Source organism: Bos grunniens, chromosome 7, assembly GCF_055505025.1.
Source record: "Bos grunniens cultivar Pamir isolate PY7600 chromosome 7, Bosgru_T2T1.0, whole genome shotgun sequence".
Classification (NCBI taxonomy): domain Eukaryota; kingdom Metazoa; phylum Chordata; class Mammalia; order Artiodactyla; family Bovidae; genus Bos; species Bos grunniens.
This window is the reverse complement of record NC_141171.1, coordinates 100,865,562-100,889,931: the sequence shown is the minus strand read 5'-3', so window position 1 is coordinate 100,889,931 and position 24,370 is coordinate 100,865,562. Positions and strand designations below refer to the sequence as shown.

Sequence of the window (24,370 nt, the reverse complement as noted above, 5' to 3'; positions counted from 1 at the left end):
TTCCTTGGAAAAAAAGCTATGACCAACCTAAACACCATATTAAAAAGCAGAGACATTACTTTGCCAAAAAAGGCCTGTCTAGACAAAGCTATGGTTTTTCCAGTAGTCGTGTATGGATGTCAGAGTTGGACTATAAAGAAAGCTGAGTGCTTTTGAATTGTGGTGTTGGAGAAGACTCTTGAGAGTTCCTTGGACTGCAAGGAGATCAAACCAGTTAATCCTAAAGGTTATCAGTCCTGAATATTCATTTGGAAGGACTGATGCTAAAGCTAAAGCTCCAATACTTTGACCACCTGATGCAAAGACCTGACTCCTTGGCAAAGACCCTAATGCTAGGAAAGACTGAAGGCAGGAGGAGAAGGGGACAACAAAGGATTAGGTGGATGGATGGCATCACCAACTTGATGGAAATGAGCTAGAGCAAGCTCTGGGAGCTGGTGATGGACAGGGAATCCTGGTGTGCTGCAGTGCATGGGGTTGCAAAGAGTCAGACACTTCTGAGAGACTGAACTGAACTAAGTCCCAGCCCTTATACCTAAACTCCTTATAAATATCTTCAATGGTAGGCCCTAATTTTCACCAGCTTGCTAGACATTTCTTTTCCCACTGTACAAAATAAATACCACTAGTGGATTCAACTGAACATTCTGAATGTAAAATTTATCTTCACACATTTAAAATCACTATTCTCTAGATACTGAGGTTCATAAAGTAGAGTAATTTTAGATTCTCATTTTTCTAGGTCATCTTTCTTCAAATAGGTCACCAAGTCCTGTTGATACAACATTCTGAGTTTCACTTAAATTTACTGTCTTTTTAGTTATCATTATCAACTCAGTTCCCATAAAATTTTGAAGCCTTCCTATTTTTCTGTTCCAATTCATCTTTCCTCCACTTGTTAGCAACTCTAAATTTTTAAAAAATCTTTTATTTACGTTACTTTCCTTACCTGCCAACATTTTAATGACTTTGCTTTTTTCTAGAAAAGCCTGGTCCCAAGCTGTCTTTCTAAATTTGCTTTCAGGTAATCTTTATATGAACTGTTATATAGAGTCACTTTAATTGGAGGAATCATTAGAAGGAAAATAGATTATATTTTAAATAGGGATTTTTGATAGCTAATAAAATATTTTTTTTTATTTTTACCCAAAATTTGTCATTGAGATATTTGCAAATGATTTCTATCCTATAGCTAGTTTTCAATTGGAAGACATTTCATTTCAACTGAATGGCAATGGTGAAAATAACAGATGCTCTAATACACATGTTCCTATTGATTTTTACATTATTTCCAAATATTTTACAATGCTTTCGTGTAATGCAGGACTAAGAATGCCTTTACTAGGAAGTTTTGGTCTTGTGTTTTTATGGTACAGCAACAACAGATCACTTCATACTACCATATTTCTTCCATAATAATGTAGCTGCGAGAACAGACATAAAATGCCCCTTTTAAACAGAAGTATTAATGTGTTAGAAGAGATAGGAAATTTTTAGTATATTGATACATAAATAACAAGGCACTTCAATAAGAAAAAAGCAGTTTTGCTTTCATAGTTTCATAAATCTGATTCTCTTCCTTTTCAAATGTCTTTGCCGTATGTAGTGCCTAAATTTATCTTTCTTTCTTTTTTTTTTTGCTTCTTATGTGGTTTTTCCCCTGACAAAAACTCACTCTGTCAATAATATTGTCAAAAATATTTTGCATATGGTAAAACTGTATTTCTAGTTAAAATCAGCGTCTACACTTAAAATTTTTGTGAACAAATTTTAGGAACTTGATAAAAAAATTATATCTATTAATCAAATGTAATATCAAGTTCCTTAAATTTGTTCAATAATTGGTGCTGGAGCTATTTTAGTGCCAGTTGAATCTCAGTGCATTCTCAGCCACTCAGTCGTGTCCAACTCTTTAGTGACCTCATATGCTATATAGCCCACCAGGCTCCTCTGTCCATGGAATTTTCTGGGCAACAATATTGGAGTGGGTTGCCGTTTCCTTCTTCAGGTGATCTTCCCAACACAGAGACTTAATCCATGTCTCTTTTATCTCCTGCATTGATAGGAAGATTCCTTATCACTGACCTACCTGGGAAGCTCCTTAATCTCAGTAACTAAATTATAATAAAGTAACACAACTTGTTTTCTCATCATCGAAACTATTCTTTTCAAAATTTTAAGCACTGAAAACTAATAGACATTTTCCTACTGCTTCAAAAAAAAAAAACAAAAAAAAACAAAGCTGTTTCTATTGTTTTCTTTGTTTGGAATAAAGACCTAAGTCTAAGACCATATACTATTAATATAAAACTCTTAGAGGAAAATATAGGCAGAACACTCTCTGAAACAAATCACAGCAAGATCTTTTTTGATCCATCTCCCAGAGTAATGGAAATAAAAACAAAAATAAACAAATGGGACCTAATTAAACTTAAAGGCTTTGCATAGCAAAGGAAACTATAAACAAAACAAAAAGACAAACCACAAAATGGGAGAAAATATTTGCAAATGATTCAAAGCAAAGGGTTAGTCTCCAAAATTTACAAACAGCTCATGCAGCTCACAACCATGAAAACAACCAATCAAAAAATGGATAAAGGCCTAAATAGACATATCTCCAAAGAAGACAAACAGTCACATGAAAAGATGTACAGCATCGGTAATTATTCAATTCAGTTCAGTCACTCAATCATGTCTGACTCTTTGCGACCCCATGAATCGCAGCACGCCAGGCCTCCCTGTCCATCACCAACTCCTGGAGTTCACCCAGACTCACGTCCATCGAGTCAGTGATGCCATCCAGCTATCATTAATTATTAGAGAAATACTAATCAAAACTTATGAGGTATCACCTCACACCAGTCAGAATGACCACCACCAAGAGATCTTCAAACAGTAAATGCTGGAGAGCATATGAGAAAAGGGATCTCTCCTACACTGTTGGTGGAAATGTAAATTGTACGGCCACTATGGAGAACATGCAAAGGTTCCTTAAAAAAATGAAAACAGAGCTACCATATGGTCCAACAATCTCACTCCTGGGCATATATCCAAAGAAAAAACATAGTTTGAAAGGACAGATGCACCCAGATGTTCGTTGCAGTTTTACACTAGCCACTCTTTAAATCTGGCCTTCCCTAGTAGCTCAGATGGTGAATCATGTGCCTGCAATGCAGGAGACCTGGGTTTGATCCCTGGGTTGGGAAGATCCCCTGGAGAAGAAAAAGGCAACCACTCTGGTATTCTTGCCTGGAGAATCCCATGGACAGAGGAGCCTGGCAGGCTACAATCTATGGGGTCACAAAGAGTCAGACATGACAGAGTGACTAACATGCACGCTCTGTAAATATCCAAGACCTGGAAGCAATCTAAATGTCCATCAATAGATAAATGGATAAAGAAGATGTGGTCCATATACACAGTGGAATATTACTCAGCCACTAAAGAGAAAATAATGCCATTTGCAACAACATGGATGGATCTGGAGATTATAATACTAGGTGAAGTCAGACAGATGTATAAATATGTAAAAATACCATATGATATTGCTTATATATAGAATCTAAAAATAAATGATACAAATGAACTTATTTACAAATCAGAAAAAAGACTTAGAGATGAACTTACGGTTACCAAGGGGGAAGGGTGGATGAGAAGGATAGATGGGGAGTTTGGGATTGACATGTACACACTGCTACATTCAAAATAGTTAATCAATATTGTAAAGTTTAAAAATAAAACAAAATTAAAAAAAAACAAAATAGTTAATCAATAAGCACAGGGAACTCTGCTCAATATTCTGTAATAAGTATGGTAAAAGAATTTGAAAAATAATAGATACATGTATATGCATAATTGAAGAAAGGAATGGCCATCCACTCCAGTATTTGTGTCTGGAGAATTCCATGGACAGAGGAGCCTGGTGAGCTATAGTTCCTGGGGTTGCAAAGAGTTGGACATGACTGAGTGAGTAACACACATATGCATAAGTGAATCACTTTGCTGTATACCTGAAACTAATACAATACAACCAACTATAAGGCAATGGCACCCCACTCCAGTACTCTTGCCTGGAAAATCCCATGGGTGGAGGAGCCTGGTAGGCTGCAGCCCATGGGGTCGCTGAGGGTTGGACACGACTGAGAGACTTCACTTTGACTTTTCACTTTCGTACATTGGAGAAGGAAATGGCAACCCACTCCAGTATTCTTGCCTGGAGAATCCCAGGGACAGGGTAGCCTGGTAGGCTGCCATCTATGGGGTCGCACAGAGTCAGACATGACTGAAGTGACTTAGCAATACTCCAGTATAAAATACAAATTTTTTTAAATTAAAAGATATATATATATATATATATTCAGTACAATAGAAATAAACAAAATTTCTTTTTAAAAAACTTGATTTTCAAGCAAAGTATTCAACAGAAAATTTATTCAGTCCAGAGAAATATGGATAAATTTTTTTAAAAAGTAAAACTATTTTCCAGGGGTAACACCATACTTTGGAGAAGGAAATGGTAACCCACTCCAGTATTCTTGCCTGGAAAATCTGATGGACAGAGGAGCTTGGCGGGCTACAGTACATGGGGTCACAAGAGACAGACAAGAATTAGCGACTAAACAACAGCTATGCCCTGCTTGTGACAGAACCATACACCATCCATCTGGAAGGCAAAATGCTTGTTTTCACATAAATGATGACTTTTATTTTATTAATTTTTTTAAATTTAAATTTATTAGCTTTTTATGTGAAATGATACATTATTTTTCTTTCCAGCATAACAAATATAAGCTGTTGTTTTTAAAAAATTCTTTGTTCTACTTGAATTTATCTTAAACTTAAGAATCATAACACAAATAAAAGACTGGGTATTTTAATAGCTAAATTGTTAGCATGGAATAGCTTGGAAGCTAATTAGAAATAATCATTTCTCTTATTGTGTGTGTGAACATATTTATTTATAAAAACTGCCAATATTTTCCTTTTGTTTTTCCTTTCCCACCTCCCAGAAAAACATCAGAATTATAATTTAATGACTTTATAAGTGATCACAGCTAGAAAATGCAAATGCCAAAATTGACATCAGAAAATACCTATTATAGTGTAGGTGACGTAAAAGAAAATTTTCAAATTTAAACATTTGTCTGTCTTTGGCCTCTAGATGAAAACTTATTTAGCATCAAGAAAGCAGGGATCAGGACTTCCTTGGTAGTCCAGTGTCTAAGAGCCTAAGATCCCAATGCAGGGGGGCCTGGTTCAATCCCCAGTTGGAGAACTAGATCCTACATGTCACAACTAAGAATTTTCATGCTTCAACTAAAGAGCCTATATGCTGCAATAAAGATGATCAAACAAATATCAGAGATCCTGTGTGCTGCCAACCAAGACTCGGTGCAGCCAAATAAGTAAATCAATGTTAGAAAAAGAAAGCAGATATCAATGTTTATATATTCTCAGTTCTATGTGAACTTTTTTTCACTTTCACAATTTTAGTTCAGAGATTTCTAAGAAAATCCACATCATGTTTTAAAATCAGAGAACAAGAAACATTGTTGCAGGGCTTTGACATTTTCATGTCAATTAAAATGATATTGACATTGCAGATTTTCATTTATATTCCGAGACATAGATAAACTTTTTAAAGAAAAAGCCTGCTGAAAAATATTCAAGATTAGGCATTTCCAGACTTATTTTATCACTCAAATGCTAAAAGGTTTCATACTGAAGTCAGGTATCCTAGTTTGATAAGAAGAGTTTCAGTCCTTTTCCTTCTAAATTTTTTATGCGTATGTGATTGAACCTAGTTAAGGCCTCCAGATAAGCTCTTAAGATTTCTGGCAGGTAGGTATGGAGAGACACTAATTCTGCAGGCACTCAAGACAAGCTTCATTATTAAGTTCTCTGTGCCTGCTTAGTTTCTAAGTCGTGCCCGACTCTTGGGACCCTGTGGACTGTAGCCCACCAGGCTCCTCTGTCCATGGGGGTTCTCCAGGCAAGAAGACTGGAGTGGGTTGCCATTCCCTTCTCCAAGGAGAAGTTCCCTCGCTTATTAAACCAGTCACCTACCAACCAGAGCGTATTTCTTCAATCTGTCCCTGACTTCTGGAGGCCAGTTTCAGCTTACATCTAGGAGGCTCCCAGAGTTTTGGCCTAACTGTGGCACAAGGGAAGCGATGGTAAAGAGGTTGTGACATCTTGGACCACCTAGCCTTGTAAATATCTGTGTGGATACATGTTGGAAAACTATAATGATGATTCCAGAGTAACCGGAAGCCAGCTTTTTCAGTTTTGACTACTCCTTCACTGTGGAACATGAGTGTATGAGGAGGTGGACTTTTACATTCCAGAAGAGAATCAGGTGGTACAGGGAGGACTAGTCTTAGCCTTCTCCAGTGACCAAGAACATATACATATCATTAAAAGATTTTAATTTGTTCAACTTTTTTTCTACTAAATTTTTCAGCTATGTCATAGCCTCTTAAAAGAATATACTTGTCCAATTCAATACAGTATATATCATTAACTCAGAGGGAACTACATGTATATAAAATAAACAGTTTGGAAATTGAAACTATTCTCTTTTTGAAACATGTTTAAAATGTGTACATTTTTACATTAGGTATAAAGGTATAATTATGTATTGTAAACTGCACCTATAAAGAGAGTCAAATAATTTAGTGTTCTTTTTACTTATCAAATTTGTAACCATATGCTTCCCTTAAAAAATCAAGTACAAAGAATCTTTAGTGAATAAACAACTTGAATAAAGTATTTCTAAAAGAGAGCACACTATCAAATTTCAATTTATAAAACATGATAAAACCTAAAACACATAGATATATAGAAAAATGTTTTGCAATTGTCTAAAATAGACATTAAATATATACAGACAGGAGTAATCTAAGATAGAGTAACCAGGAACAAAGAACCAAACCAGGCTAGGAAGAGTGGCAGAATTCAAGGACAGCATAGCAAAATAGCAAAACATTCCACAAAAACTAGATTTGGAAGAACAATTATAAAACTGAGCCTGAAGTGGGTACTTGAATTGCAGAAACCCAAACTCATGTAAATGTCTACAACCCCAGTAATTTGTGAATTGGAGCTCCTAAATGTGTTAAGATGGTCTACACAAAAATACTATGGCGGGATTAAGAGATTTTAGAGAAGGGAAGACAGACTGTGGCTAGTCAGAGGAATAGTCTCATATTTTTTCATTCACTATGTAATCATCCTGGCTGCCCTGATAGCTCAAATTGTAAAGAATGTACCTGCAATGCAGGAGACTTGGGTTCAATCCCTGGATTGGGAAGATTCCCTGGAGAAGGTAATGGCAACCCACTCTAGTATTCTTGCCCAAGGATTCCATGGACAGAGGAGCCTGGCAGGCTACAGTCCATGGGGTTGCAAAGAGTGAGATATGACTGACTAACACATACACACACACAAACACACACACATAATCATCTAAAAACCATTTCTAAGTCCACAGATTTCGGTACCATGTAAGGGGTTGAATATGCAGGATAAATAATGTATAGGTCACTGCTTTCAAAGAACTTGTTGATCTATAAAAGAGTATGTGTGCATGTGTGCTCAGTCACTCAGTAGTGTCTGACTCTTTGCAAATCCTCTTTAGAAAAACATAGTAGTGTATGTCTTGGGTATTGGAGAGACAGATAGTCAAGATATTATAAGGATATTCTAAGCAACTGACAAGAAAGAAGAAAACACATTACAGACATTTGTATTTTTCTTTTTCAAATTGTGAAAGTAGTCCTCCCATATAGTTAATACAGCCATCATCTCACAGATTTATCTTTTCATAGATATTCAGATATTTCTACATACTTCAGATCTTCTTGGCTAGATGGATCAATCCAGTGTCAGTACTTCCAGAAGTCCTTAAATAAAACACTTGCCCTTTAGTTGTTCAGTTGTCTGCAGTTGGGACTAAAAGGTTGACTCAAAATGTGGTCCATTTCTCTAACTACACACACACACAAGGCAGGGTCATTGTAAACTAATCTATTTGCTCAAAGATATTAATTGGGGAGAAGGAAACTTTTGGCTGTTCTGAGTGTCCAAACATATAAAAATTGAGTAAAATTTCCATGTGATGACTCTGGAAGAGAGTATTAGGATAAAGCCTGTGAGAAGGAAAAAGTGTGGCACATGTTTCTGATCTTAGGAGAAAAAACCTCTTATGAAACCATATGTACAGAGCCATTACTTTAATTTTTGGTGCTCAAAATATGCATTGTTTATGACACTCCCTTTGATTTCAAACTTTGAGACAGACTTACTGAAGGGGGAAAAGGAAAATTAATATATGAAAAGATGTAAATGGCTGGTTAGGTAGCTATTTTCTATGATTGCCTGTGCAAAAGTATTTAGCATAAACATGGAAGTATTCTTGAAAGCTTTCCAAAACTGAAGTTACTTGAAACAAAGATTGTTGAAGATAATTTCCTTCACAAATGTAGTTTGGGATTATTTTTTTAAATTTTATTTTATTTTTAAACTTTACAATATTGTATTAGTTTTGCCAAATATTGAAATGAATCTGCCACAGGTATACCTGTGTTCCCCATCCTGAACCCTCCTCCCTCCTCCCTCCCCTTACCCTCCCTCTGGGTCATCCCACTGCACCAGCCCCAAGCATCCAGTATCGTGCATCGAACCTGGACTGGTGACTCGTTTCATATATGATATTATACATATTTCAATGCCATTCTCCCAAATCTCCCCACCCTCTCCCTCTCCCACAGAGTCCATAAGACTGATCCATACATCAGTGTCTCTTTTGCTGTCTTGTACACAGGGTTATTGTTAGCATCTTTCTAAATTCCATATATATGCATTAGTATACTGTATTGGTGTTTTTCTTTCTGGCTTACATCACTCATTATCAGAGAAATGCAAATCAAAACCACTATGAGGTACCATTTCACGCCAGTCAGAATGGCTGCGATCCATAAGTCTACAAGCGATAAATGCTGGAGAGGGTGTGGAGAAAAGGGAACTCTCTTACACTGTTGGTGGGAATACAAACTAGTACAGCCACTATGGATAACAGTGTGGAGATTCCTTAAAAAACTGGAAATAGAACTGCCTTATGATCCAGCAATCCCACTGCTGGGCATACACACTGAGGAAACCAGAAGGGAAAGAGACACGTGTACCCCAATGTTCATCGCAGCACTGTTTATAATAGCCAGGACATGGAAGCAACCTAGATGCCCATCAGCAGATGAATGGATAAGAAAGCTATGGTACATATACACAATGGAGTATTACTCAGCCATTAAAAAGTTTGGGATTATTAAAAAATATCGCAATTCCTTGAATATTTAAACATAATAAACATATTATAATATGTACTCTGTAAAGTCATTATTTTTTATTAAATTTAGTTCATATTTTAAAAGGAAGCTATTGTATAAATGAAAAATAAAATTTCAGATTGATTTTATACTTAGATCATTACTTACTAAGGCTTCCCTGGTGGCTCAGAGGGTAAAGCGTCTGCCTGCAATGTGGGAGACCAGGGTTAGTTCACTGGGTTGGGAAGATCCTCTGGAGAAGGAAATGGCACCCCACTTCAGTACTCTTGCCTGGGAAATCCCATGGACAGAGGAGCCTGGTAGGCTACAGTCCATGGGGTTGCAAAGAGTTGGACATGACTGACCGACTTCACTTTCATTACTTACTATATCTCTAAATCTCTGATTTTATATTATATATTCTCTATATATATTTAACTAAATTTTTCTCAAATAATATTTACATTAGTAAAGTAAATACTTAAAATACATGGTGACAAACGAAATATGTACTTGCATATTTTTAAAACAGAAACATGGCTAGGTAACAGCTCTTTCAGTTCAGTTCTGTTCAGTCGCTCAGTCGTGTCTGACTCTTTGCAACACCATGAACTGCAGCACACCAGGCCTCCCTGTCCATTATCAATTCCTGGAGTCCACCTAAACCCATGTCCATTGATTCGGTGATGTCATCCAACCATCTCATCCTCTGTCATCCCCTTCTCCTCCTGCCGTCAATCTTCCCCAGCATCAAGGTCTTTTCCAATGAGCCAGCTCTTCGCATCAGGTGGCCAAAGTATTGGAGTTTCAGCTTCAACATCAGTCCTTCAAATGAATGCCCAGGACTGATCTCCTTTAGAATGGACCGGTTGGATTTCCTTGCAGTCCAAGGGACTCTCAAGAGTCTTCTCCAACACCACAGTTCAAAAGCATCAATTCTTTGGCGCTCAGAGAAGGAAATGGCAACCCACTCCAGTATTCTTGCCTGGAGAATCCCATGGACGGAGGAGCCTGGAGGGCTACAGTCCACGGAGTCACAAAGAGTCCGACACAACTGAGAGAATTTACTTTACTTTCTTCACAGTCCAACTCTCACATCCATACATGACCACTGGAAAAACCATAGCCTTGACTAGGCGAAACTTTGTTGACAAAGTAATGTCTCTGTTTTTTAATATGCTGTCTAGGTTGGTCATAATTTTCCTTCCAAGAAGTGGTGGTTGGTGGTGGTTTAGTCACTAAGATGTGTCCATAAGTGTCTTTTAATTTCATGGCTGCAATCACCATCTGCAGTGATTTTGGAGCCCAGAAAAATAAGGTCAGCCACTATTTCCACTGTTTCCCCATCTATCTGCCATGAAGAGGTGGGACCGGATGCCATGATCTTCATTTTCTGAATGTTGAGCTTAAAGCCAACTTCTTCACTCTCTTCTTTCACTTTTATCAAGAGGCTCTTTAGTTCTTCACTTTCTGCCATAAGGGTGGTGTCATCTGCATATCTGAGGTTATTGATATTTCTCCCAGCACTCTTGATTCCAGCTTGTGCTTCCTCCAGCCCAGCGTTTCTCATGATGTACTTTGCATATAAGTTAAATAAGCAGGGTGACAATATACAGCCTTGATGTACTTTCTTCCTATTTGGAACCAGTCTGTTGTTCCATGTCCAGTTCTAACTGTTGTTTCCTGACCTGCATATAAGTTTCTCAGAGCCAGGTCAGGTGGTCTGGTATTCTCATCTGTTTCAGAATTTCCCACAGTTTATTGTGATCCAGATAATCAAAGGCTTTGGCATACTCAATAAAGCAGAAATAGATGTTTTTCTGGAACTCTCTTGCTTTTTCCATGATCCAGCGGATGTTGGCAATTTGGTCTCTTGTTCCTCTGCCTTTTCTAAAACCAGCTTGAACATCTGGAAGTTCACGATTCACATATTGCTGAAGCCTGGCTTGGAGAATTTTGAGCATTATTTTACTAGCGTGTGAGATGAGTGCAATTGTGCGGTAGTTTGAGCATTCTTTGGCATTGCCTTTCTTTGGGATTGGAATGAAAACTGACCTTTTCCAGTCCAGTGGCCACTGCTGAGTTTTCCATATTTTTTGGCATACTAAGTGCAGCACTTTTAGCATCAGTTCTTCCAAAGAACACCCAGGACTGATCTTCAGAATGGACTGGTTGGATCTCCTTGCAGTCCAAGGGACTCTCAAGAGTCTTCTCCAACACCACAGATGATGCTACAGCATCATCTTTCAGGATTTGAAATAGCTCAACAGGAATTTCATCACCTCCATTAGTTTTGTTTGTAGTGATGCTTCCTAAGGCCCACCTGACTTCACTTTCCAGGATGTCTGGCTCTAGGTGAGTGAATACAGCATCGTGATTATCTGGATTGTGAAGATCTTTTTTTGTACAGTTCTTCTGTGTATTCTTGCCACCTCTTCTCAATATCTTCTGCTTCTGTTAGGTCCTTATTACTTCTGTCCTTTATTGAGCCCATCTTTGCATGAAATATACCCTTGGTATCTCTAATTTTCCTGAAGAGATCTCTAGTCTTTCCCATTCTGTTGTTTTCCTCTATTTCTTTGCATTGATCACTGAGGAAGACTTTCTCATCTCTCCTTGCTATTCTTTGGAACTCTGCATTCAAATGGGTATATCTTTCCTTTTCTCCTTTGCTTTTTGCTTCCCATCTTTTCATAGCTGTTTGTAAGGTCTCCTCAGACACCCACTTTGTTTTTTGCATTTTTTTTTTTTTTTTGAGAATGGTCTTGATTCCTGTCTCCTGTACAATGTCACGAACCTCCATCAATAGTTCATCAGGCACTTTGTCTATCAGATCTAGTCCCTTATCTATTTCTCACTTCCACTGTATAATCATAAGGGATTTGATTTAGGTCATACCTAATTTGTCTAGTGGTTTTCTCCTCTTTCTTCAATTTCAGTCTGAATTTGGCAATAAGGAGTTCATGATCTGAGCCACAGTCAGCTCCTGGTCTTGTTTTGGCTGATTGTATAGAGATATTACTTTGCCAACAAAGGTCCGTCTAGTCAAGGCTATGGTTTTTCCAGTGGTCATGTATGGATGTGAGAGTTGGACTGTGAAGAAAGTTGAGCACCAAAGAATTGATGCTTTTGAACTGTGGCATTGCAGAAGACTCTTGAGAGTCCCTTGGACTGCAAGGAGATCCAACCAGTCCATTCTGAAGGAGATCAGTTCTGGGTGTTCTTTGGAAGGGCTGATGCTAAAGCCGAAACTCCAGTACTTTGGCCACCTCATGCGAAGAGTTGATTCGTTGGAAAAGACTCTGATGCTGGGAGGGATTGGGGGCAGGAGGAGAAGGGGATGACAGAGGATGAGATGGTTGGATGGCATCACTGACTCAATGAACATGAGTTTGAGTGAACTCTGGGAGTTGTTGATTGACAGGGAGGCCTGGTGTGCTGTAATTCCTGGGGTCACAAAGAGTCGGACATGACTGAGTGACTGAACTGAACTGAACTGATAGAGCTTCTCCATCTTTAGCTGTAAAGAATATAATCAATCTGATTTCAGTGTCAACCATTTGGTGATGTCCATGTGTTGAGTCTTCTCTTTTGTTGTTGGAAAAGGGTGTTTGCTATGACCAGTGCAGAGTTCTCTTGGCAGAACTCTATTAGCCTTTGCCCTGCTTCATGCTGTACTCCAAGGCCAAATTTGCCTGTTACTCCTGGTGTTTCTTGACTTCCTACTTTTGCATTCCAGCCCCCTATAATGAAAAAGACATCTTTATTTAGGGTGTTAGTTCTAAAAGGTCTTGTAGGTCTTCACAGAACTGTTCAACTTCAGTTTCTTCAGCGTTACTGGTCGGAGCATAGACTTGAATTACCATGATATTGAATGGTTTGCCTTGGAAGCGAAAAGTGATCATTCTGTCATTTTTGAGACTGCATCCAAGTACTGCATTTTGGACTCTTTTATTCATTATGATGGCTACTCCGTTTCTTCTAAGGGATTCCTGCCCACAGTAGTAGATATAATGGTCATATGAGTTAAATTCACCCATTCCAGTCCATCTTAGTTCGCTGATTCCTAGAACGTTGATGTTCACTCTTGTCATCTCCTGTTTGACCACTTCCAATTTGCCTTGGTTCATGGACCTGACATTCCAGGTTCCTATGCAATATTGCTCTTTACAGCATCGAATCTTGCTTCTATCACCAGTCCCATTCACAGCTGGGTGTTGTTTTTGTTTTGGCTCCATCCCTTCATTCTTTCTGGGGTTATTTCTGCACTGATCTCCAGTAGCATATTGGGCACCTACTGACCTGGGGAGTTCATCTTTCAGTGTCCTATCTTTGCGCCTTTTCATACTATTCATGGGGTTTTCAAGGCAAGAATACTGAGGTGGTTTGCCATTCCCTTCTCCAGTGGACCACATTCTGTCAGACCTCTCCACTATGATGCCTTATATATGTCACAATATTCCTTCGAAATTTTCCTAGTACTTATTTTACTATTCCCTTTGTCTCCTTCATAAAGGCTTATAACACATTTCTAAATCAACCAACCAAAGAATTGAAACCAAACCAAACAATAAAACTTATTTACCCATCAAGAGGTTTTTCCTAATATATTTTAAAACTGAGAATGACTTATTTAGGCAAAATTACCTCATGACAATATTTTTTAAAAATTATGAGATTACTTTTCTTTCCACCACTTCTAAATAATTTCATGCTGGGGTTTTTTCTCCCAGTTTTCTTATTGTTTAAATTCAACAATGCCTTAATTCATCAAATGAGGCACCTAGTTAACACCCCTCTTCCTTTTCCTAAAAACTCACTGCATTAGCTTCAGTTTAAAACGATCATTTTCCTTTGTCAAATTATGTCCCCTTCCTTCAAGTTTTTTACACAGTATGTTTCAAAGTCCACATGTTAGGAATATTTAATAAAGGTTTAGGATGGAAAGGGAAAGGGAAGTTATGGGCAATGTACAGAAATGAGAAAAACTCAGCGGGAGTAAGATACTAGAAAGAACCCCGGTGTTATATTTTCATGCCTTTGTTAAATCCCTCAAGTATGTAATTGCAAGAGTCTCACCTGCTGGGGAACCATAAGGACACTCATGATGACTCATGAACAGCAATTATTTCTGAGACTGTGCCATATCATAGGCTAAAACACTGTATTAATATTGTAAGAAATTAGCAGATTTAATCAAACCAGGGATAAGAACCCCTCACCCATCAGTGTATAAATTTTCAAAGATCAACCACAGTATCAATTGCACTGGCTCTTTCTGAAAGGAAAAAAAGGCCACTTCCCATCTTCTGGTACCTAATTTCCATCCCAACCCACAGGCAGCAGTTAGTTTCTTTTAAGATTTGTCTGACCGTCACTTTAGATCCCAAGACAAGAGTCATATGGTGAGTTCCTGAACAATTCCACAAGGCACTCTTGCCAGCAGGATTTTATTTTCTTACCAACTTCCTGTTTGCCACATGTTCCTTCTGCCTGACATGGCAGGGTACCTTGATTAGAGACTAGAAAATATTATTTTTGTTTCAGCCAAGGATCCTAACCTGGAAAAACAGAGCAGACAGAAAATAGAATCCATCCTTCTGGGATTAAGGAGCACACATGACTGGCTCTGTTCCAGGCTCCCAAGAAGAACTCAAGCCATTTCCATTTATAGCAAGCTTTCCAAACACTCATTTGTGTAAACGTTATCCTTTAATCTGTGAATGAGTCAATATAATGGCACCCGGTATATCTCCAGTTGTTTTATTCTTTGGGATAGCCTGATAAACACTCTTATGAAATTCATTTCATATTTTTTTCTTATATTTGAAACCCACCAATGACCCCTCAATATATTAAGTTATGTAGGCAGATGATGCCTCTTCTAATATACAGTAGATTTATGTTTTATTAATCTGTATCTTAACATATGCTTATAGCTTTGTGCATTACCACAGCTCATAAAATGCAAAAACATTCAGGTAAGTATTCTGAACCTAATATGCAATTGTGTGATCACTCATGAATGCTTGTTTACCGCTTCTATCATCCTTCCAATGAAATGCCACACTGAACATTCAGTCTGAATGTGCAATGTCTCGTGCAAAGAAACACTTTCATTTAATCATAACTTTACAATAACTAACTGTGAGGTATTTAATATAGCATTAGAGTATGAGTTCAAACATATCATCACTGGGATGTTAGCCCATGAGCCACAGGGTTCCATTACAATGATAACTCTCAGCATCTCTGAGCCTTCTTGTCTTGCTACAAAGAAAGAATAAAGCTGAGGTGCTTGCCATGTCTTTATCTCAGTAAGACTGTAAATCTCTGCAGCATTAAATTTGACCTGAAAGTTTAAAGGCCAAATGATAAAATATTCCAAGGTGAAGAATGGCATGCCTCAAGATGAACAATAGTCACATGAAACATATGGTCATATTTTATACTTTTTTCTTTACTCCTGTGTATTCTCCTTACTATAGGCTTTCAGGAATTAATCTGGTCACTCAATTTTCATACAGCCCAAATTTTGTATTAGAGTGACGGGCTTACCTTTGGAAAAGACTTTTATTATATATTTCAGGTTTTCTTTAAAGAAACATTTTATAATCCTCATAGGGATACAACATGGTATGGTTCATGTAAAACGTCTGGCATATATCAGCATAGTTGACAGTAGAGAATAAACAGCAGCGTATTTTTGAATCTGTTCACATTATTCTCCCAATAAATACAGAAGTCACTTTGAGAATGAGAGGTAAGATTAGAGCCATATAATGCTTATTCATGTAAAATCAAGATATCTGCATCAGGGGAACAAAGTGAGAGGTTAACCTGGAACCTTCTCCCCAAAGAATACCTGGACCATTTGATTGGTTGACATATTATCTTGTAAGCTAAATGACATTTATCCCAGTGTCTAAAACCTAAATCAGTTCAGTTGCTCAGTCGTGTCTTATGCTTTGCAACCCTATAGACTGTAGCCCACCGGGCTCCTCTGTCAATAGGATTTTCCAGGCAGGAATACCAGAGTGAGTTGCATTTCCTTCTGCAGGGGATCTTCCCAACCCATGGATCAAACTTGGGTCTCCTGCACTGAGGGCAGACTCTTTACCCTTTGAGTCACAGTGAGGAATGATACAACTAGAGAAGATGCTTATTTTTCAAATATCCCTGAAACCTTCTCTTGCTGCCATCCAATTTGCTTCACGAGCCATAATGATCTCTTTCATGTTCACTCTCAGCCACTTAATCAGGCCATTTTATACTATCTAGCCTTAAATTTGCTATTCTCATTGCTCATGTGTAAAAGCAGCTTCTTCTCATTCCTCAGGCATTAAATCAACATCATCTTCTCAGAGAGGTTCTCTCTGATTACCCTATCTAAAGAGGACTCCGTATTACATGCCCCCATATATTTTCTGTGCTTATTAAAGTAACTAACTCAAGTATTTTATTTGTACTGCTATCTCCATTTTAGACAGTAAGAAAGGGAAGGAATGTGATTTCTGTGTTCTCTGCTTTATCCTCAGTTCAGTTCAGTTCATTTGGTCAGTTGTGTCTAACTTTTGTGACCCCAAGATCCGCAGCATGCCAGGCCTCCCTGTCCATCAACAACTCCCGGAGTTTACCAAACTCATGTCCATTGAGTTGGTGATGCCATCCAACCATCTCATCCTCTGTCATCCCCTTCTCCTCCTGCCCTCAATCTTTCCCAGCATCAGGTTCTTTTCCAATAAGTCAGCTCTTCACGTCAGGTGGCCAAAGTATTGGAGTTTCAGCTTCAACATCAGTCCTTTGAATGAACACCCAGGACTGATCTCCTTTAGGATGGACTGGTTGGATCTCCTTGCAGTCCAAGGGACTCTCACGAGTCTTCTCCAACACCACAATTCAAAAGCATCAATTGTTCAGTGCTCAGCTTTCTTTATAGTCCAACTCTCACATCCATACATGACTACTGGAAAAACCATAGCCTTGACTAGACAGACCTTTGTTGACAAAGTAATGTCTCTGCTTTTTAATATGCTGTCTAGGTTGGTCATAACTTTCCTTCCAAGGAGTAAGTGTCTTTTAATTTCATGGTTGCAATCACCATCTGTGGTGATTTTGGAGCCCAGAAAAATAAAGTCTGACACTGTTTCCACTGTTTCCCCATCTATTTCCCCTGAAGTGATGGGACCGGATGCCATGATCTTCATTTTGTGAATGTTGAGCTTTAAGCCAACTTTTTCACTCTCTTCTTTCACTTTTATCAAAAGGCTCTTTAGTTCCTCTTTGCTTTCTGCCATGAGGGTGGTGTCATCTGCATATCTGAGGTTATTGATATTTCTCCCAGCAATCTTGATTCCAGCTTGTGTTTCTTCCAGCCCAGCATTTTGCATGATGTACTCCGCATATAAATCAAATGAGGAGGGTGACAATATACAGCCTTGATGTACTCCTTTTCCTATTTGGAACCAGTCTGTTGTTCCATGTCCAGTTCTAACTGTTGCTTCCTGACCTGCATACAGGTTTCTCAAGAGGCAGGTCAGGTCGTCTGGTATAGCCCCTGATATTCCTGGCATATGGGAGGCATACAATGAATACATGTTGAATGAATGAAAAAATGAGTGAATGGCTGAACGTTACATTAGGCAAATCACTTGAAACTACTTCACTTTTGCTGTCACAGCGTCTCTTCTGTGATTGTAGCCACATCACCAACCCCTTAATCATGGCTGTTGACATTGGTGATGCTCTGGAAGTGTCTAAGCTTGCTTTGCTGTTTGCTGAGAGGACAGAGGCTACAGGCTGGATCTTGAAACAGCTACCTATTTTTGCTGGTTATTCGCTTTAACACCAAAAAGGAATACCCATCAAAAGGCAAAAAGCAATCAGCAGTCCAAGCACCCTTTTGTGTGAAAAGTCACCTCAGCATAAATGTACAGGGTATCTTTAGTAAACTCAACATGCAGCCAAGCCTCCCATAGATTTGAGACGCCTCTCCACAGGAATTCTACCCCTTGTGTATGTTTCACGAACTCATTTGCTCCTGAGAACTCTCCGTGCACTTGTCCCCTGTCCTCTGTCTCCATCTCCAGTTTTACCTCTGTCTCTATTTCTCTGTCATAAATGAATGGCTTCACCTACTTCTCACCCCAGGCCTGCACTGCAATGTCCTTTGTAGTTATCCAGGCACGTAACTGAAAGGTGAGCAGTTTATATTGTAGGTTTCACTGAAGACAATGAGCAGACACATTTTGAGTTCTCCTGACAGAATTTTAAAATGCATTTTGTGACTCTTCTCATTGCAGGTCACAACTGTAACTAACAAGCCATTTGGCTAAGCTGTCGCATTAGGAGAGCTCAATTTTCTCTAAGTTTTCCATACATACTGACTTAAAGCTTTTGAGAAGAATGTGAAGAAAAGTAATTGTGGTGTACAGAGTAGAGATCAATTATTTATATTACTTTGGGCAGAAGCAGGTCAGATGCGAATTAGACTCATTATTTCTTCTCATTCCCTTGGGCCCTCACGAGTAAGTTCTCAGTGATTCTTCCTCAGCGTGTACGACTTTCCCTAAACTCTGTATATACATTTTCAAGTCACAAATGCTTGGTTTAATTATCTGTTCAACTTTTCACCTTAGATATACTCACTTTATGAAAAAAAAAATGATAGCCACGAAACAAGTACATCAAAAAATGTTTATCTCCAAACTTTTTGAACCGAGGTTCATTAGACTTAAGCCCTCATGCTTTGAGGCATTCAATGTATATAATGAATTGACGTCTCTTGTGCATCTAAAGTACTGATACATCCTTAGAACAGTTGAGAAAGTCACCACTTATGCTATTTTCTTATATTCTGATTCAGACCAGAAGAAATTCTGATTGAAGAAGTGTTACATTATAATGCAGAGAGAGCAGCCTGGTAGTAAAATACGTTAACAAAGGAGAGCATGTATAAGAAAAATAACACAAAATGTAAGAAACAAAATGAATATTTCAGAGTTTAGTGCCAAGAATGCAAAAGGGGCCAAGTCTAGGGAACACTCCATTGAAAGAGACAGGTTCTACTCAACCAAAAATGATTGTTACTGTATGGGAATATTAGTACAATGTTATTAAGTCTGCTTTTCTTTTTGAAAAGGACCTTGAAATCTTTAGAGGTTTAATGTGGAAATTTTAAGGTTTTGAAATATTTGCATATAATTTTTAAACATTTAATATATTATATAGGAAAACACAATACTTCTTGGTTTATAACCCTCTCTTCTCTGGTCAGCAAGGAAATCAATCTAGTCAATCCTGAAGGAAATGAACCCGATGATTCATTGGAAGGACTGGTGCTGAAGCTAAAGCTCCAATACTTTGACCACCTGATGCGAAGAGCTGACTCATTTGAAAAGAACCAGATGCTGGCAAAGATTGAGGCCGGAAGAAAAGGGGACAACAGAGGATGAGATGGTTGGATGCATCACCGACTCAATGCACGTTGAATAAACTCTGTCGGTGATGCACGGGGGGCCTGGCATGCTGCAGTCCATGGGGGTGCAGTGTAAACTCTGTTGGTGATGGACAGGGGGGCCTGGCATGCTGCAGTCCATGGCGGTGCAGTGTAAACTCTGCCGGTGATGGACAGGGGGCCTGGCATGCTGCAGTCCATGGCGGTGCAGAGTCAAACACGAGTGAATGACGGAACAACAACTTCCCTGGTGGCGCAGACGTTAGCGAATCTGCCTCCAAAGCAGAAAACTCGGGTTCAATTCCTGGGTCAGGAAGATCCCCTGGGGAAGGGAATGACTACCCAGTCCAGTATTACTTGCCTTGAGAATTCCATGGACATAGGAGCTTGGCAGGCTACAACCCATGAATTGCAAAAGTCAGACACGACTGAGGGACTGTCACTATTGCTTATACTCCTCCCTCTCTAGACTGCCAGAAAAATCTCTGCATTATAAAGATAATCTGAGTAGTACTATGCCAAAGCCTTTGACTGTGTGGATCACAAGAAACTGTGGAAAATTCTGAAACATATGAGAATACCAGACCACCTGACCTGCCTCTTGAGAAATCTGTATGCAGGTCAGGAAGCAACAGTTAGCACTGGACATAGAACAACAGACTGGTTCCAAATAGGAAAAGGAGTACGTCAAGGCTGTATATTGACACCGTGCTTATTTAACTTCTATGCAGAGCACACCATGAGAAATGCTGGGCTGGAAGAAGCACAAGCTGGAATCAAGATTGCCGGGAGAAATATCAATAACCTCAGATATGCAGATGACACCACCTTTATGGCAGAAAGTGAAGAGGAACTCAAAAGCCTCTTGATGAAAGTGAAAGTGGAGAGTGAAAAAGTCGGCTTAAAGCTCAACATTCAGAAAACGAAGATCATGGCATCCGGTCCCATCACTTCATGGGAAATAGACGGGGAAACAGTGTCAGACTTTATTTTGGGGGGCTCCAAAATCACTGCAGATGGTGACTGTAGCCATGAAATTAAAAGACGCTTACTCCTTGGAAGAAAAGTTATGACCAAGCTAGATAGAATATTCAAAAGCAGAGACATTACTTTGCCAACAAAGGTTCGTCTAGTCAAGGCTATGGTTTTTCCAGTGGTCATGTATGGATGTGAAAGTTGGACTGTGAAGAAAGCTGAGCATCAAAGAATTGATGCTTTTTTTTTTTTTTAGGGTTTTTATTTTTTTTCCTTTCTTTTTTTTATGATTTTATTTTATTTTCTAACTTTACAATATTGTATTGGTTTTGCCATATATCAACATGAATCCACCACAGGTATACACGTGTTCCCCATCCTGATCCCTCCTCCCTCCTCCCTCCTCCCTCCCTGTACCATCCCTCTGGGTCGTCCCAGTGCCCCAGCCCCAGGCATCCAGGATCATGCATCGAACCTGGACTGGCGATTAGTTTCATATATGATATTATACATGTTTCAATGCCATTCTCCCAAATCATCCCACCCTCTCCCTCTCCCACAGAGTCCAAAATACTGTTCTATACATCAGTGTCTCTTTTTCTGTCTTGTATACAGGGTTATTGTTATCATCTTTCTAAATTCCATATATATGCATTAGTATACGGGTGTTGGAGAAGACTCTTGAGAGTCCCTTGGACTGCAAGGAGATCCAGCCAGTCCATTCTGAAGGATATCAGCCCTGGGATTTCTTTGGAGGGAATGATGCAGAAGCTGAAGCCCCAGTACTTTGGCCATTTCATGTGAAGAGTTGACTCATTGGAAAAGACTCTGATGCTGGGAGGGGTTGGGGGCAGGAGGAGAAAGGGAAGGCAGAGGATGAGATGGCTGGATGGCATCACTGACTCGATGGACGTGAGTCTGGGTGAACTCTGGGAGTTGGTGATGGACAGGGAGGCCTGGCGTGCTGCGATTTATGGGGTCGCAAAGAGTCAGACACGACTAAGCAACTGAACTGAACCAAACTGAAGCTCTCAAATAACATTGAAAAATATCATCTGGTAATCAAAAATTTATTTAAATAGTTCTAACTGGAAGACATAAGTAAAAGTCTGTGTTGTAAACAGTACTGCTTATGCAATCTGTACGTACTTTAATTTAATAATATGCTGATTAGGACCAGACTGTCTTCAATGTGGCCTTTAGACTTTACATTTATTGATTTATTGATAAATTGAAGTGAATATATATTTCATGATTATATTAACCAAATGCAACAAACATTTCCTAATCACTAAATTATCCTAATATAGGGTACACAATTCCTGAACTCTCATTGAACTGGCATTAATTAGGTATATACAAGATACATCCTATAAGATTTTCATAAAGAACATCATTATAAAATTTAAAAGTCTCAGATTTTCTGTTACTTTAATTTGCCTAAGTGTTTTCTAAAACAAACCTTTAGTAGGTGCATTTGTTTTTCCTGGTAGTAAGTTTGTGTTCTGTTTTGATTTTTTTCAGAAGTTTATTATCCAATCAACAGCTCTATTGAGTGATGTCCCACCACAGTTTCATTTATAAATATTTCTACAATGAAATATTTCCATTTAAATGCTTAACTTTGTCTCTTGAGTCTTCCCTTCCACTTAGTCCTCTGACTGTAGTGAACAGCCTGACATTTCCTGAAAGACTCAGAAAACCCCTGACTTTGTACATGCACATCTCAAGATGTTCTATCTTTTGTCTGTTTGCCTAACTCCCTAGTCATCTAGAAGCTTCCTATTCCAAGATGCTGTTCTTTCTCCTAATTCACTTACAGCCAAAACTGTAACTCTAAGAGCTTACTCAAACTAGCTGCATACTTCCAAATGCTGCTGTTAGTGACCTGTCAACATTGCAATTTATTTATTTTAATGTCTGATCTCCCTCTGAGATAGTGAATTCCTTGGCTGCCTAGGGACTGTACAATATTTTATTCCTGTCTATGTCCCCACACACCACATCCAACCCGCCCTATTCATTGACAGTCATTTAAAGTTGGATGGATTTAATTAAGTGCTGAATAGTTTTCACAGATGACTGTTACTGGGATTTCTTCTAAATTCAAAATACACTGATTTACCATTTTAAAAGTCAAAAACTAATGGAGATAATTCAAATCCTAACCAACACCATCACAACAAAGGCGCACATCTACCCATTTTATTTTTCTGTTTTTGTTGAGAAACAGTCACAGAGACGGCCACGTGTTAATGAAAGGGGACGTAAAGAGGTAACAATAACCACAGACTGTCCCAGCGATCCACTGGAAGTGTCAAAAACTTTGAATTGTTTGATCCTTAGACAGTTTTTTATTTGATTCCTTAGACTGAAAGTAAAAGGTGAAAGTCGCTCAGTCGTGTCTGACTCTTTGAGATACCATGGAAATAGAGTCCATGGAATTCTGCAGACCAGAATACTGGAGTAGGTAGCCATTCCCTTCTCCAGCGGATCTTCCTGACCCAGGGATCAACCTGGAGTCTCCTGCATTGCAGGCGGCTTCTTTACCAACTGAGCTATCAGGGAAGCCCTTAGACTTCTTAGATTACGCTGCAGCAAAGATGGGTTCTAGATTCAGGGTTCTTAACTTCCTAAATCTTGGAGGGAGAGTGTTATCCCTTTCACCTGGGTGGAGAATCAAGGTTTGGACCACTCCTTTCTTTTGAGCGAGAGGACTTGTAAACTGCCAAAATTCAGGCTGGCTGCAGCCACTGCCTAGATTGAGAAGACCAGAGAGTGCAGACAGGTGTTGGGTGGGGGCGGTTGAATCTCCAGAAGCTCATCTCGAAATGTCCTTACAGGCCTCCCCCATTCCCACAAGCCCCTGTCCCCACCGTCTCCCTTGACAGCATCCTTTTTGTCCCCACCACCAAAACCCCCCACAGCCTCATGCAGTTAAAAGATGGGACCAGGTTCTGGGAGAAATAGTGAGATGCAGGTTGAGCTAACTTCTAGTTATCAGATTTTAAGTAAATTAAAAAAAGAAAGGAAGGTCTAAACTGAGTGCTGAGACCTTTAGAAAATTTCCTCTCTGGTTTCTTTCCATCTCTCTGTCTCTCTCTCTTCTCTGAGTGGGGGATGTGTACTGTGGGGATAGGGCGAGAGGGTTTCCTTGTGTCTAAAGGAAGGCCCTTGGTGGCGGTTTTCTCTCCAATTCCTGTCTCTTCTCTATAAAGTTGAAGTGGGATTGGAGTTTTCTCGACCTCTGCCAGAGGAGTATCCATGAAGGAAGTGAAAGAGATTCACATACAAATTTATAGAGTTTCTTTTTCCAGTGGTCATGTATGGATGTGAGAGTTGGACTGTGAAGAAAGCTGAGCACCGAAGAATTGACGCTTTTGAACTGTGGTGTTGGAGAAGACTCTTGAGAGTCCCTTGGACTGCAAGGAGATCCAACCAGTCCATCCTAAAGGAGATCAGCCCTGGGTATTCTTTGGAAGGAATGATGCTAAAGCTGAAACTCCAGTACTTTGGCCACCTCATGCGAAGAGTTGACTCACTGGAAAAGACTCTGATGATGGGAGGGATTGGGGGCAGGGGGAGAAGGGGACGACAGAGGATGAGATGACTG

General features: G+C 39.1%; 1 long non-coding RNA gene across 2 annotated transcripts in view; it reads right to left on the bottom strand.

Annotated features, from left to right (window-relative positions):
- Positions 1 to 24,370, bottom strand: part of LOC147370037 (uncharacterized) — a 163,196-nt gene that overhangs the window by 81,270 nt on the left and 57,556 nt on the right. The window lies entirely within an intron of this gene.